This window comes from Mytilus trossulus, chromosome 3, assembly GCF_036588685.1.
Source record: "Mytilus trossulus isolate FHL-02 chromosome 3, PNRI_Mtr1.1.1.hap1, whole genome shotgun sequence".
Classification (NCBI taxonomy): Eukaryota; Metazoa; Mollusca; class Bivalvia; order Mytilida; family Mytilidae; genus Mytilus; species Mytilus trossulus.
The window spans coordinates 26,272,490-26,290,581 of record NC_086375.1 but is presented as its reverse complement, the minus strand read 5'-3'; positions in this window follow the sequence as shown (position 1 = coordinate 26,290,581).

Genomic DNA, 18,092 nt, shown 5'->3' with positions numbered 1-18,092 from the left:
ACGAGACGGGATAAAGAAAGGATAAAAAAATCCACGCTACTTTTTTAATACATTCATAATGGACTTAATATGAGTCAGAATAGAGTAAAAAAGTGGGTCGCATTTGGGTATAAGCATGACGCCGGATTGCCGATTTTTTGCAAGCGTGACAGGTGAAAGTCAAATGATTGTGTCGTGAAAAACGAGAAATGATGTCTAGCGGGACACGGATAATTACAAAAAATGAGAACAACATTGTATAAGCGGGATACGGGAATCTGACAAAACAATAAGCGGAATACGGGAATCTGCCAAAACAGTAAGCGGGATCCAGGATCAGAACCCCCCAATGAGACCCCAGAATAAGATATTTTTGTATATGCATCCTATTGTTACAGTCATGCCTTCAATATCAAATGTATCCGATGCATGCATTTTTTATATTTTTGGTCCCTTTTTCAATTTTGTGGGGTCCAAATTTATAGACAAAAGTCCTTTAATATAGATATTTGGGATTCGTTGACATGCTGAATCTAACCGTCTATCTAGTTTGGGGATTTTTTGCCTAGGGTCTGAAATAGCCCACATAGAGTTCCAAAGGGTCTAAAATCAACAAAAATGAATTGTAGCATGCATTTCGTGTACAATAACCCAAATGTGTATGGTTTTACCTCTGCGGTAGTATCCATTCGCGGATCTTGAATTTTTCATTTTGCTTTTGTTACAAGTTTGAAAAGCTATATATTTGATGAAGAATGAATGAGCAGTTTGTATTTCAATTTGAAAATACATGTATCATAAATCCTAAAGTCATCAACTAAGTTTTTTCATTTGTTGCAAGTGCATTTATCACATAATTCTACAATAAAAATTCCTCGCATCTTTGAAAATTCTACATTAATAATGACTGCACTAACAGTGATAATTCATCGCATCTATAGTTAAAATGGATCGCTTTCAATAATCGATATGCTATATTAAGATGCTTCTATAACATTTATTTGAACTTTAATGCTATGCTTGTATATTATAAAGACATATCACAATGAAAATATGTTAAAACTTTCCTTCAAATCACTTAACTTGATATTTTCAAAACGTAAACAAATACAGTTTTCCCATGATCCTTTATTCTACAATAGACATACCCGCATATAACAGTAAAAATGAACTAGCTGGATTCGCACTTTATATACACTGACAAGCATATTTGATATTTTTTTCTGTTCTTTAACATAATATCTTATCCATTTGTCAAAAGTTTTTAAAATACTCACAAGCCTGAAACTTGAATGAGAGAAGCTTTAAGCAAAATCAATAGTAAATTTAGAAATAACTTGACATCATTTAGATTTGTCAATTTTTTTTTTTTATAGTTTTATCTTTTAAAGGGGTAATCGCAACAACACGATCGTCTGTCGTACAAAAATGTAAGCATAGCATGTATAATTTGTTAATTTAATTGTAGAACGTTAAAAGGTTAAATTTTGTTAATACAACTTTTTCTCAAACCCCGATTCTTTTTTGGGAGATATATGATATCAAGGATAATTCGATGTGTTGACATGCTGATTCCAAGATATGATCTCGTAGAGACATAACTTGGGGTTATTTCCAATATAAAAACATACTAATGCGGTGAAAAAGATTTCTGTAGTCACTTGATTGTGTGTACTGAAAACACTATCAATATCTTCTTTTTAGGCAATATGTTTATTTCTAACATACAAATCTTTATAGGTAAACCCTATGGCAAACGCAGATGGAAAGGCAAGGCAAGGTACAACTACAAATATGATGGTGAGAAATATGGGTACTATGACCAGGGAAATCAGTGCAGAAGGTGTAAAGGTAAACATGATACAGTTCTAAATTAATAATGGTTTGTTTTGTATTGAATTTGAAAAATTAAGATTTAGTGAATGATGAAACTTTTAATTAACAATACCTAGCCCATTAAAAAAAATATTTTACAGACATTTAAAAACAAATTTAATGTCATTTTTTATGTAATATTTTTAGTTCCAACTCCTATAAATTTCCATAGTCTTCCTGTAGCATTGTTACTTTTACTGTAGACACATTTTACCATAAAATATTATATTAACATTATAATGTTCCTCCTGTCTTCCAAAATATGTTTTGTTACACCTGTTTCTTTTTTCCTTTGATTTTGCATTTTCAATATTATGTTGAAAGAATTTGGTTAGCAGCTTGGATTTGTTACACGTGGCTCTTTTCAGTTGTCAAACATCTACTCCCTGTTTGCCGAAAAGTATGAATACAAATAAGAGTTGCTAAGCACAACGAAGCGTGCATTGTTGTTTTTCACTGTTGTAACTTGATTATTTCTGCAGGGATTTGAATTGATCATACACCGTCTTATCGTCTTAAGCAAGGATTTTGAAGAGCATCTGAGTTGTATAAACCATCTACATGTAGTTTCAATTCACCTTCTGCTGCAGTGTAATGTCTGTTCTATGGTCGGGTTATTGTCTCTTTGACACATTCACCATTTCTATTCTCAATTTTATTAGATGTTGGTACATTTAAAGTTATATTGTCATCACAAAGGTTTTCGAATAATGTTTGTTCCTGCCATATTTTTTTGTTGTTGATACTGTCAAACTGTGTTTCACATAAAAAAAAATATAGCAACATGGGTTTTATTTTTAAAAAAACAACGTTGTCACCATTAAGAAAATCAACATTAAGTCAACATTGAGTGACAGTAAATGTTTGTTGTTGTACCGATATTGAAAGGGACGTGTATTTAAAATTCCTATATGTGCTCTATTTAGTTAATTTGCATAAATATGATTAATGATTAACTGTATTGAACTATTTGCGAACTGATATTGTTTCTGCTTTGGCATCATAGGAAATTTGATTGTCAAATTATATGAAATATTTTATTCTTATTTTGTTTATAGGCCCTTGCAAAACCCTTCCAACCACATGTCCAGAGGGATATACAAAACTGACTAATCAAAGTATTAGTCCAAATTGTTACCTTTTTGGAGGCAGCAATACTGAAAATAGAACAGACTGGCATGTAGCAAATGTGAGTTCTTCATACAGTCCTTTGGTTTTTAATCATCTTTTTTTTGGGAAAATCATTGGCAGCCATGTTTGAAATTGATGACGGTCATTAAGAAATTATGTTGATTATTGGTGATCAATTCAAAATGAAAAAGTCTGAATTTGTAGAAATGTATTTCAATCCTATTTTGCATATACAGTAATGTAAATGTTCTCATGTTTGTTTTTTCACTCGTCTATTACGCTTTTGATTTCTGGATACTACTTAAAGTTCCTATTGATCAAAATCTTTTATGATTTTGAAAAGAATGACATGGACAATAAAACACAAGTCTGTTTCAATTTTCGTGGTAGAGGTATACGCTAACTCTTCATTTAAAAAAAACTTTTTTTTTTTGTTACAAGATGACAATTACTGTAAAAATGAACAAAATCTTTTTTATGTTTAAAAAAAAAAACAATGTCGTGAACAATAACTGTGAATAAGGCATAGCTCACATGTTCTTTTAAGAGTTTGGCATCCATTGAACAGATTATGTTCTGGTTTGGTTCTGGTGGAAACACTTTTCAGATCCATATGACGACTTGCGATTTTTTTCTTGTTTGTCAATATTCTGACATTTTTAACATGATGAATAAACTTTAAAAAAATATTATCATACTCAGTATAAGTCAGTCGGACGATTAGCTGTAAAATTAAATTTCATGTTGCAATCTGGTTTGCATGTTATCGTGTTTTAATTAGTAGTAACACACGGTTTCTTAAACAAAATACTTTTTTTTGTCTAGGCGATATGCACCAGTACTCCTGGTGCTTACTTGTGGATTCCAGAAACAGAAGAAGAGGCTAAAGCAGTTTTAGTCAAATTTGATACATTTGGTAAGCAGTTGTCACATTTTCTATCTCAATGTCAACTTTGTAGTAATTGTATTAGTCTATTTCATAGGTTTGTATATTTATTTTGGTTATTGTATTGTTAAACAGCTATTTCATTGACCTTTTTATCACATTTTCTTTTATTCGTATAATTGAAGTGACCTCTTTTCAACATTATACTTCTGTTTTGTCAAAAAAATTGTCATGGAAAGCTCTCCTTTGCTTTATAACAACTACAGGTATTCCTATTAATATCTCGTTTCCATTGAGAAGGCATATATATGCGTAATAGTCAGTGCAGCTCTTGTCATATCCAACTTACGAAGTAGCGAGGATATTACGTTTGTGTTTACAGGTCCGTCAGACATTTTGGATTCTGGATGTAAGATCAAATACTTGACATCAAGTTGCAACATTACTCAGATATAAAGTTACACATAATTATAGGAAGATCCCACTTGATCTGTTGTTGTCCCATACGGATGTTTCTTTACTCTGTTTCACAATAACCAGCTCTTAAAAAGAGAGCTATGAATTAATAGTACACATATAAAGAAATCAAAAAGCAGAAAAAATAAAGGGTTTTTTGCTCCTTTCCAAGATTAAAAAAATGTTGAAATTTTGCCGGAATTTTCTTGATTTTTCATACAGTTCATATTGACACCTTTTTCCTTTCAAATACATTTGAAAATAACAAAGACTTTGGAAGACTTTTAAATATGGACTTTAATTCGACCTGTTGATACTGTTTATAATGCTTTTTTGTCATTTTTTATTTATATTGATCTTGGCTGTATACCAGCTTTGATTATTTGTAATATCTTCAATTTTTCACTTATTCTTACAACATTTGTATAAACTTCAAGATTATAAAAAAACAGTTTTTTTCTAAAGTGAACATTGATTGGTTAAATATTTCTCAGTGTGTTTGAATTTGTTTGATAGCCTTTTGGTCATGACTGTTTGTCTCTAATGTTTAATTAACTGTGCATTTGTATTCAGATATCGCAGATCAAATTTATTCGTTCTTTGTGTAATCATACGTTTTTTGATTGAGTTAAGTCTGCTAATTGATATTTTATCGTATGTTTTTATATGTTGTGATGTTATGCTATTGTTTCAGAAAAAGGGAGAAGGTTTGGGCCCATTAAAACGTTTAATCCCGCTGCAAATGTTTGCACCTGTCCTAAGTCAGGAATCTGATGTACAGTAGTTGTCGTTTGTTTATGAAATATATACGTGTTTCTCGTTTCTCGTTTTGTTTATATAGATTAGACCGTTGGTTTTCCCGTTTGAATGGTTTTACACTAGTAATTTTGGGGCCCTTTATAGCTTGTTGTTCGGTGTGAGCCAAGGCTCCGTGTTGAAGGCCGTACTTTAAGCTATAATGGTTTAATTTTTAAATTGTTATTTGGATGGAGAGTTGTCTCATTGGCACTCACACCACATCTTCCTATATCTATTAAAATATATGTAAAGAAAACTATTGATAAGTGAAAAAAATATTTAATGTATAAAGATTTAATTGTATATCAAACTGTATCAAATAGACATATACAAGGCAATAGTAATGTTATTAAACCCTTGATGTTTAGAGATAATAAGCATTACGTAAGGTTACTTTAAGCTTGTCCTCTTTACATTAATGCGTATATCATATGTGCTTGCTCACTATAATAACCTTTTTTTATTAGTTTGTGTTTAAAATAGAAAGCTCAACCATTGTCATTTACATATCATTATGTAAGTTTTATGAAGTGTTCTGTTTCTTTTTAAATATTTAAAACTTTCAACGCTTCAGGCTGTAGTAAATACTGATGATTTTTAAAGATTATCTTTATATATTTGCAATGAATTGGTGGCAAGTTTATTAAAGCGAGAAATTTTGTGTCGAAATGATAGCTTCGGTTTAATATCGGAATAGCATATCATGTCCTAGGTTTAAGCCATTGGCCGTATTAGAATCTAAAGCAATTTCATTGTTCATACCCCAAAATGAAAATAACGTCACGTCATTGGTCAAATTTCCATTGTTTATGAAACAGGACGTTTTGATGTGCACTTTTGAAAATTTTTGCCAGAATGCATTCGATTCTGAAACGGCGAATTGTTTACTTCTCTTCAGTTGACTATTTCATTTTTTTTTATCGTTTTACCAATAAGATAAATAAGTTCCTTTTATCACCCTTACATATAATGATCAATTCAAATATACTAGTGGTATTATAGCTACTAGCATTTGAGTTATAAAATTATAAAATTTGACGTTACAATTTGTATAATCTACTACTAAAGTAGAAATACCCGTCAGAGACTTGTAGTAAAAGATTAATGATCAATGTAAAGCAACAAATAAAATTTTATGGACTTTGGAGGCATACAATGGAGCACTTATATATTAAATAAATTAAAAGCACCCGTTTCAAATATGATACAGTGATACTGTAACAGTGAAAGATCACTTTTTACGATAAATGATTATCGTTTGTATTCCAAATAAATATAGAATAATTAATACTGTAAATAAATTATTATCTTTTGCAGGAAAGTTACGAAATTTTGACGTTTTCACTGGAGCAAACAATCTAGCTGACAAAAACCGTTATGTTAATGCAGGAACAAATGTAATATTTGACCCAAACAATCTTCCATTTGGTATACGTATGTATATTGACCATTTTACAGTTTTAAAACTTTTTATTAATACAATTATGTATATCTAGTTTTAAGAATAAAACTAGGTGGGAAATTAATGATATGTGAAATAAAATACATATGTGTATTACTGTTGAGCAGTATATCAACGAAATTTCTTTGTAACTATTAACCAGGTTCAACTCAATATTTTCATGAAAATGCCTGCACCAAGATATTGATAATTTCAATTTGTCCCATATAACGTTTATTTAAGACGGTTTTATTTCCTCTCCGTTTTTCAGTTTAACTTTGTATTATTGTTAATCCTCCTTTTCTGCATATTCTATACCATTCTATACACATTTGTATTTTTTTGTGAAATTCCTTGAAGTTTTGTCTTACCCGATTTTCATGAAACTTCCGATCTACAAAATATTTGATGTATTATAGTTCTTTCATAGTAGCATGATCATCTTAATATTGTGACATAAAAGTTCAAAATCAGAATCTTAAAATAAAAAAAATCATTTGAAAGTAGCCACACAAACTGCACATATTAATGAGATAGTAGAAATTTCATGAAAATTGGAGAAGAAATGAACTGAAAAATCTTTTTGGCAACATATATGTTTTATGTATAATATTAAAAGAAAAACTCAAAGAAAGAATGAATTGTGTTAACAACTTCTATAAATTTCTAAGGGTGCATTCATAGGGTCATGCATTGATATATATTAAAAAATACTTGAAGTAGTACGCAGGGATATATCGCATGGCTAAAAAAAATGATACGAAAAGTCACTTACATATAAGTTGGATCGGATAGAAATCGTCCTTATGCAAATCAATTTAAAAACATCTGTTAAACTATTCAGGTTGACAAAATATTTATGGAATGTTTGAAACTGTTTTGAAATTGAGAATGTTATAGGAAATTCTACAAACAGATTAAAATTGATCTTTTTTTTTTTTTTTTTTAAAGTTCCATAATCAATAAAAGATAAGATCTATTTCTGAAAATTCAATCACGACATTTTTCTATTCAAATAGTTTTCAACATAGCAAACCTCCCTAACTTCATGGTATTCCTCCCTATGTGATCGTTTGAAATTCTTATCCTCCGGAGCACCTGAGATCACCCCCAATTTTTGTCGTGTTGCTTATTCTTTAGTTTTCTATTTTATGTCATGTGTTCTATTGGGTTTTTTTTGTTTTTTTTTCATTTTTAGCCATGGCGTTGTCAGTTTATTTTCGATTTATAAGTTTGACTGTCCCTCTAGTATCTTTCGTCACTCTTTCTCAACTTAGATGACTTCGTATTTTAGCCGATATACATATTTCAATTGTAATTTATTGTCATTCATTATTTACATAAATCATATATAGAAGTTTTTTTTCTATAAAAATTATAATAGTTTTGCTCTTGACATTTAATGCATTTAAAATTTCTTTTAGCATATGGTGATAACCCTCTTTTGAATATTAAAAGTTGTTTCGAACTTGAGTGGGATTTGTTTAAACAAGATTTTGAATGGGACTCAGATTCTTGTACTGGAGATGGAATCGAGGCATATGTTTGCGAGTTTCCTATTGTAAGTTTTTACCATTCACATTATTAATATTATCTCTGGCCGTGGTCATATTCTGTGCTTAGACATGGTTTTTTTACGTTATGCATTATATCATCAATTTATTTCTGTAAAGATTTTACGTCACACAGATTATTTTTATCGAATTAAAACCGGAGAGTTTTAGGTGTTACTAAGTTTTATAAACTTGCCGACCAACTTGTTTCATAGATTTTGCAGACTTTTTTTTTTCTTCCGCCTTCACTTTTTTGGCATGCAGGCGCGTCACTTTTATCAGATTCTTTTTTAAATTTGTATGAAAGTTAACATTCATCGAAGAGTTTGATTATGAAAAAAATAATTTGAAATTAGGTTATTTTTTGTCAGAGAAAGATAAATGTATTTTTTTTTATCCTGGTATCTATGATGAGTTTATTAAGTTAATAGCATTTAGATAAAGGACCCAAAAAGCAGAAAAAAATATTAGGGTTTGTGTGCTTGTATTCGAAACATATGCCATTATAATTTGGTGGATAATGATTCGTCCAGATTATTCATACATTTAATATTGGTACCTTTTTCTTTCATAAATTATTTAAAAAGATTTAAGATTGTAAATAGTTGGGTTTTTTACTATATGTAATACCACTATGAAAATAAAAGCAGGGGTTAGAGGGCAAAGTTAGCGATGGCACTTCATGGATAAAACCAGAGGATTCTTGCAAAAAATCCCAAAACAAGAGGAGCGAACATCTTTAATTGAATTATAAAAATTAAAGTTAGGAATAGTATTTTGCCTGATTTATAAAAGTTTTTATTTATTTTTCTCTGTTGTCATTACTTTTTTTCCATGGCTATTATCTATTATGTAAATTAATAATGTGCATAGGTCTTCAAAATTATGTACACTTCAATTTATTATTTACGATATGAAAATTAATATGCCCACATCTAGAGTACTAGTGTGTACTAACAATTCTAGCTTGACATATGTTTAAAAAACCTTAAAACCATGCATGCAAGTCCTACAACCTGAAAAATGTAAAGAAAATTAAATCCTGATGATATCCACACTTTTATGTAAGGTTTTTACTCTATACATAATATAGCAGTTTAGGGTACGATTTAACCAAACAAACCATGTACTAAAGTTCATGTTGTGCTCAACATCACTGTTTACTAAGTCGAATCTTTGCTGCAATGTATTCGTAGATATAAAGGAAAATCATAATATTCTGGATCACTAGAGTATCAAAATATTAATCTTATATGAAAACGTTTATATGTATGACAAAAAAGATTTTTCTCTCTTTCAGGCTGAAGCATGTTACTAGTTATACAAGAAGAATTTGAAGTTGGACACCTTTTAAATAAAATCATACAAAATACTTTCTTTTACAATTTCATAATTCGTCCTAAATCAAATTGGAAGCCTTTATCTATAACAGGTTCATAATTCCAGAATTGTTATCCAATGTCACGACTTCAGTTTAAGCGTCTCCTGCATGGCATATATAAAAAAAGCTCTGATTCCTTTCGTGGATTTGGCTATACTTTTTGGACATTTTGGATTATAGCTCTTCATCTTTTATATAAGCTTTGGATTTCAAATATTTTGGACGCGAGCATAAAAATGTCACAATCGGGAATATGATACGATCGGCTAACTTATAAATCAGACAGCTATAAAAATACAAGGAGTAAACAAAGACTCACAAAACCAAAGGATATTTACATCAACAGCTATAAATAAGAAATAAGAAACAACACGAACTCCACTAAAAACTGGGTATGAAACACCATGTGTTCCGGAAGGATAAGCATTTCTTGGACCGTATCCGGCACCCGTCGTGTTTGTGTATTGTCAATTTCAGTCGTTCTTCCTGATAACTTTGTTGGAGCAGTTTTTGTGTCAGTAGTAAACCCCCTATAGATGAAGCCATAATAGTACGAATATAAACAAGAGTGTAGTATCAATTTATACATTTGAATGTCTAACGATGGGACAGAGGGTGAGTTACTGGTGAATAGAAAATCATCATGTCCTTAAATCTAGTTTAAGGTCGACCATATGTGTCAATATCAAGAACAAAATATCCTAATTTGAGATAGACTTTCAAGTTAACTAGTATCTTTTTTTCTTCTAAAATTAAGTAGGATATCGGAAATACAAGCATTCACTGAAACATGGTTTGCGTTGTGATATATAGTGTTCCGTGTAGTGTTTGTAGACTGGTATTTGTCTTGAAATTCAATATGGGATTAGGTCTGGTGCTTCGATTTATTGTTTTGAAGGTCCCTTGATTATCTTCTCTCCAATGGGAAATCGTCAATGTTCTTTTTTTCTTTGAAAAGGTTGTGTATAAATTTATCTTTTGCACGAGCATTGTTGAAATATTAATCCACCAAATTCAACAAATATGGTGTCGATCAAAACGAAATAAATTTTGATGATGTCGTCTTCTGTTCATACACTAGTAACATGTTGTTCTCCTTTTGAATGGCTGGGGAGTTCCATATTTCGCGTGTCCTGTTCATAGTTCTTTAATTTTTTACTATGCCAAGGTTCCCGGTTATAACACGTTCAACAGGATTTCTTTTCTTTGTTTGGGACGTTAACGTTGAACAAGAACAAGATGGCAGTTTTGATTCACCATTTTTAAGATCAAGATCTCTTATATCCGCATGTGGTTACAAATGTTGGATGCAATGCGAAAAGGAACTTTATATTACGATTTATCAGGTTATGTTTTACGTATAGATCTTGTTGGTGGAATTTATTGCTCATATTGACTAATATTCGCTATTATTGAAGATAGTGGTTTGATACGGAAGCCGATAAGGGCCATTCAAAAAAAAAATTATGTCGTAATAACGACATAGCATGTCGTAATTTCGACATAACATGTCGTAATAACGACATCGCTATATACATGTATAAAAGAATATGTATTATGATTACCAAGAGACTAAATGGCACAGAAATGAACAACTATAGGTCATCCTTATGCCCCCAATAATAAAAAAAAACTGCCCCCGCATAGTAAGCTATAAAAGAGAGAGGAAAGATATCAGAGGGAGAGTCTCCGAAATGTTGTGCTTCGGACAGTTATTAATTAATTATCAGCTCCCTTAGTTAAACCCCAAATTTCATATTTAATGTATTTCATTGTTTAATAATTTACATGAAGTTTAATGTTTGTTAATTGCATAGCTTTTTCTATTTGAATTCATTGGTTAAAGATATTTATCTATCTTGCAACGTTTATTATTTGCATCGTCGCAAAATCTTTGGTTACCTTCTGTGAGAAACTTATATATTTTATAGATCCTATGTCAGTTTGAAAGGTTACCGGCCGTGGAAGGGCTTTACAGCCAGACTGGTCGATATATCTTGTATATGAAAGAATAATGTATGAATGAATGTGAAGACTGACACTCAGTCCTATCCAGACAAGCCAAGCTCTCCATCTTCCTGTCAATAAGCGCAAACTACATGGCCTCTTGTTTATTTAAAACGCAATTTGCGAAATTTCATCCGCAAAACAAAACAAAAATGTTAGAAAACACGAACCAATATTAAAACAAATTCAATATATGTTTTAAATCATGTTTTTACAACTCTTGATCATACACTAAGTGATATCTAGTATATTTGAGGATTAAAGTAAGAAATCTATGTGAAAAAAAACCGGATGTCCAACGTTACATTTATGAAAAACTGTTTTAACTCTTATGCACAGTGATCCTATTTCTTATTCTCTGATCTTCTTGATTCTTGGCAGAAACAACGACATGTGTTGGTTCGTTGTTGCGTTAAAGCCGTTATTTTGCCAAATTTCATTTGACTCGGTGGCTGCAGGAAATGAATAAAGAGAGTAAGACAATAATTATATCTAACAAAAGTACAAATATTTGCTATAGACTCCGTCCGGGGACATAGGTTCGACACAGGTTAAATTTTGCAGTTTATAGATTTTAACGATTTATTTAAAATAACTGGGAAATGGAGAAAAAATCCCTTTACATGAACTTCGTCCAACTTTTGCAAAGACAAATTGGAGACACCAAGACAGTCCTCTAAATGTAAAATGCGAATTGAAATTTATCTTACGGAAGTACTCCGAAATAGATCATTTCAAGTTGTCACTTCAGTAAGGTGCAATCACCAATATTAAAAGACTTAATTCCAGTTCACGGAATGTTTTACTTCGCGATTTGTCCTGCTATTCATGTTATAACTGTCGTAATGAAATTAATTCTTGTAATAGCGAAGTCGGAACTTTACGTCAATATAAACTTGTGCATGAAATGGAGGTAATCGAAAGACGAATCCCAAACAGCGACGAAAACCGTTTCATCGAATTAATAAAAAAACTGGTATCATATAAGCCGTTTTCGCGGAAGATCCAGGAGTATATTACTATATTTTAAAATGTATATCAGAAGTTAAACACTATAGATGATTTGTGGAAATAATTTTCAAGCCAAGGTTCAAGTAATTGAAGGAGTGTATTCGACAACTTTTGTCCCAGGGAAAATACAATTCTATTCAAATTTAACCAAGGGTAGAAATGTTTGATTTACTTGCAGAGTGTCAGATATATTTGTATTTGGGTTGAATTAAGATACAGAAATTTTACAATGACAGATGATATGCACCTTGAAAGTTAAACATCCTATGATATTTTATAAAAGTTTCGTACATAAAAAAAAATGTTGTATGGAAAACCGTACCACATCTTCCTACATCTACTTCCGTCCCATCTTTCCTTTATACATTACTTGCGACAGTACTGAATTTTTAGTTAGAATAACTTATTAAAGGGTAGACATTATTAAATCGATTTCCACAACGTGAGGTAATATATGATAAAATGACATCACAAAATTAACAGAACCAGAATTATAATATGACGCTCTTCATAAGCTTTGGGTACAAAGAAATGTTCTAATTCAAATAGAACATGGGCTGCACGTGATTGACGTCACAATTGAAATCGCAACGTCAGATGAATTTTGGACAACGCCAGAGATCAAAATGGACATTTTTGTTGGAGTTGCTCGCTAGGAAATTAAATAAAAAGTAAGTTTAAATGTTTCTGTTCTTTTTTTATTGATAAACTGCTGATTTTTTATAACGTTTTTGGTTCATGAAATCAAAATGGCGACATTCTGAGCGTCTACTATAGGTCCGCTTCGAAATGAAAAGGTTCAAATATTTCTATTAGAATCGAAATAATTATATCCTGCTATGCTCTATGCTCATTTTAACATGGTAGGCATTATATTTGTAAACATTTAATACCTCGCTGACGCTCGGTATTAAGATATTAACAAATATAATGCCTACCTATGTTAAATTGAGCATAGAGCATGGCAGGATAGAATTATTTCTTAATCAACCAACATATAAAAAAACGAATAAAACTTGCAAAAATTAGTCGAAGTCAAAAACCCTCTTCGACGCCGCATTTTAAGTGTAACGTCATGTTGCAGGAACATCGTGCCCAACGTTTGACAGTAGAATTAGAGCAATCATTCCTTTAATTTATCCTAGTAACAACAAGCCATGTAATTTGCGCTAAATTAAAGGGAGGTGTGAAACTTCGCTAGCCTTGGAAAGAGTCATTTTTAGTCCTCATATAAATCCTCCCCCAAGAAAAAGGCAATATTAACCTTGACACCTTCCACGGTCGGTAACTTGTGAAACAGAAATGGGATCTATAAAATATGTAAGTTTATCACAGAAGGTAACAAAAGAAGGTGACCAAAGATTTTGCAACGATACAAATATTAAACTTTACAATATAAATAGATACCTTTAACCAATGAATTCAAATGGCAAAACCTATGCAATTAACAAATATATACGTGTTACGCTTCATGTAAATTATTTTTCAATGAAAAACATTAAATATGAAATTTGGAGTTTTACCAAGGGAGCTAATAATTAATTAATAACACTGTCCACCACACAGCATTTCAGGGGCTCCCCCTCGTGTATCTTTCGTCCCTTTTTTATAGCTGATTATGCGGGGGGTCTAATTATTGGAGGCATTATGATATGACCTATAGTTGTTAATTTCTGTGTCATTTAGTCTCTTGGCAATCATAATACATATTCTTTTATATATATAGCGATGTCGTTATTACGACATATTTATGTCGAAATTACGACATAGCGATGTCGTTATAACGACAGGTTATGTCGAAATAACGACATGATATGTCTTTATTACGATATAATTTTTTTTTAATGGCCTTTATCGGCTTCCGTAGTTTGAAACTACGTTTTCTTTATAAAAAGAAAACGGAAGTGCATTAGCCTCTGGAAGAAACAGACGCGAAAGATATTTCAAGGATAGCTAAACTAATAAGTCTAAAACGAACTGGTAATCCTATTTTTAAGACTTTGAAAAGACCCCCAAAAAAAACACACAGAAAACAGCCTACAAAACACGACATAATCAACTAAAGGCTAGACAACACAAACCCCACAATAAACCAGTTATTATTTTAGGTATTCTGGAAATGTCAACAGATCCTGGTTGACTTTTATATTGATCGATAATTGACTCATGTTAAACAAGTTCGAGGACTAAAGATTAAGAAAGTGTTCTTGAGTTCTTGATATGCATCAATTAGAGAACAAGTGTCATGTTTATACAAATTCCATTAAAAATCGTTGATTTTTCAGATCTGCACTCATTATTGGCTTTTCATGAAAAATAGGAAATTAAACACGGGAAAAGTGGTTAAGTATCATGGTATCATAAATAAAGGCAACAAAAGTATACCACTGTTTTCGGAATTCATAAATCGATTGAGAACAAACATATGAGAAGAACATGTCCCGTATCATGCCTTCAACTGGGTTTTGAATAAACGTGTTTATTTTCGTTGCAAAGAACTTATTGGTGAATCAATATTGATACCAACAGATGCCATATTTAATGACCTGACAACAGTATCGATCGTAACTATATCTCTTCTGAATAAGTCTGTTTGAAGGTTTGGTTAACTTATGAGATGAATGTAGACATGATCGTGCTTTGTATATAAAATTGCCATAAACCATTAGATGTACAATACCTAACCACATAAAATAGATATAGGAAGATGTGGTATGAGTGCCAATGAGACAACTCTTAATCAAAGTCATAATTTGTAAAAATAAACCATTAAATGTCAAATTACGGTCTTTGACAAGAATCATTGGCTCACACCGAACAGCAAGCTATATAGACCCCAAAACATAACTAGTGTAAAACCATTCAAACGAGAAAATCAACGGTTTAATCTATATAAAACGTTTGCATGTTACTTGATATTTACGAATTATGTCCTCGTTTAATGATGTCACTAGTTTGTGATATCGAGAAACCAGATGTGATACAATTTTACCAATACAGAGATTTAAATCATAAACGAGAGCATCGAATAAGTTGAGATATACAAACACCATAAGATAATTACGAAGTCGGGCTCCTAAACTTTGTCATCTAAAAAGGAATAATTCACAATAGGAAATTAAAATTCGTCTCTCTTATCGTAAATTTGGGTACTAGGTTCAAATTAATGTTCGGTGGAATTAAACACTTTACTTACATACTTTTGAATGTTAATAAATAAACTAAAGAGAGAAAGAAAAAAAAGAATTTAATCTTCAATTTGAAACACCTACAGCAAAAGATCTGAAGTAATATAAAAATAGTAGTATGATTGCTTTGAGACAACTATACACCAAAGTTCGAATGAAGGGGACCTATTCTATCATCAGCAATTGAACAATAAGATAGATCCTTTCGCATAGTCTTCTATAAAAGGCCGTGATATGAATAGTATGAGACAATTCAACTGAGAAAACTAACTAATCTATATGAAAATCATTTCATTTCATTTACGAAAATCAAATATAGATACGAACCAACGACCCACATTGACCTACAAGCTCCTGACTTAGGACAGACACATTTATAATACGACGAGGATAAACATGTTTTTTTGGCGACAAACTTTCATCTTATCACTGGACAGTGGTGTGACGGTTCAACATAAGAATAAACTCTCAAATCCAATGGAAATGTCATTACTCAATAGATAGAATGCAGAAAAAAACTAACGAACAGAACGTACGTGGCAGGAAATAGTTTCCCTTCATATACAGAAGATACAAAGTATAGATCTAAGTATACTCGCAGAAACCGACAGTTTGTGATTAATTGATTTTCATACGATGAAGACATAATCTTTCTAGATGAGTTTTATTGTGCATATTGCTGTGTGTTTGTTTAATCTACATTGACTATAGAGGTATAGTGAGTGTTGAGATCTCACAAAACATGTTCAAACACGTCTTTTATTCGTTAATCTTTTATGATGTTTAAATTTAGTTGATTTATTTGTTTTGGAGTTAAGTGTGACGTTTGTTTTCTTTTAACAGTTATGTGCAAATGCCAGCTGAATCCCCACTCCGGGTGCTAGCTTGTTTTGCTTTGTTGAAGACCCATTGGTGGCCTTGACCTGTTTTCTGTTCTTTAGGCGGGTTGTTGTCTCTAAGACACAATGCTCATACATTTTCTCAACTTTATTTACTACTATGATGCCTGTGTCATCATGATTTGCATTCGTTATAATAATTATAAGCAGACTTAACCCAATTCTTTCCCTGTCATTCAAATTGTAACTTGTTACATGTTTATATAAACTTCTTCATGAAAAACCACAATGAGTCCGAATCTGAAATGTCAGCAATTTTAAAATCATTTTGATATGGCTCTTGTTCTCTAAGAGCTGCATATCAAGAACTCAGTCGGACACGTTGTCGTAACCTTAAACGTTGTTTTTTTTCATTTTCATTTATCGAACTTGTTTAACATGAGTCAAAGATTCAAGAACCCGACCAAATATCAGACAACTGCACTCCAAATGTGTACATTCAGCCAAAAATAAAAACGTCCAAACAGGAAGCTCACGTTTCTTTTAAAGATATTTTTTGGATATCACATTGAAAAATTGGACCAGAAATGGATTAACGAATTAGCATGTTATGAGTAATTAGCCTGCATTGGCAAATATTTTATGCGTGTTCATGATAAGAATAAATAAATAGTAAAAAATATATGGTAGATGAAAGAATGAAGATGAAGAATACACTTATCCTAAAGTGATGACTTTTAAAAAAGTCTTCTTTAATCATAAATCTGTTATATGAATAGGGCTTCCAATTTGAATTAAATAGAATGTATTATGAAAATGAAGAAGAAAGAATTTTGTTTGATTTTATTTAAAAGATGATATCCAACTTGAAACTCTTCAAATGCATGACTAGTAACATGATTCGGCCTGAAAGAGAGAAAAAGTATGTGTTATAGATATATAAGTGTTTGTATATTAAATTAATTTTTTGATACTTTAGTAATCGAGACAAATATTATTTTCCCGTTCTATCTATGAATAAACTCATCAAAGATACCAGGAATATATATATATATTGCTGCAAACATTCGACTTAGTAAACATCACTGTTGAATACAACTTGAACTTTGATACATTGTTTGTTCGATTAGCCCGAACATTAAACTTGTATATATATCATGTATGGTGGAGGAACCTAGACGAAACGTGTGGATATCATCAGAATTTAATGTTTCTTAGTTATTTCAGGTTGTTGCACTCGCATGCAATGAACTGTTTATAAAAACTAGTGTTTGAAATGTGTGAATATTAAATATCAACTTTGATATGATAAAAGAGGGACGAAAGATACCAGAGGGACAGTCTGGAATATATATATTGCTGCAAACATTCGACTTAGTAAATTATATATTAACAGAATTCATATTTTTGAAAACAGACAAACAGGATTAATGTATATGATAGATCATACCTATGGGATAAACGACAATAGAAAAGATAAAAAAAAACACTTTTGTAAACAAGGCAAAACAAGTATTTCCGATCTTTCATTCCTATTATTCGATTAC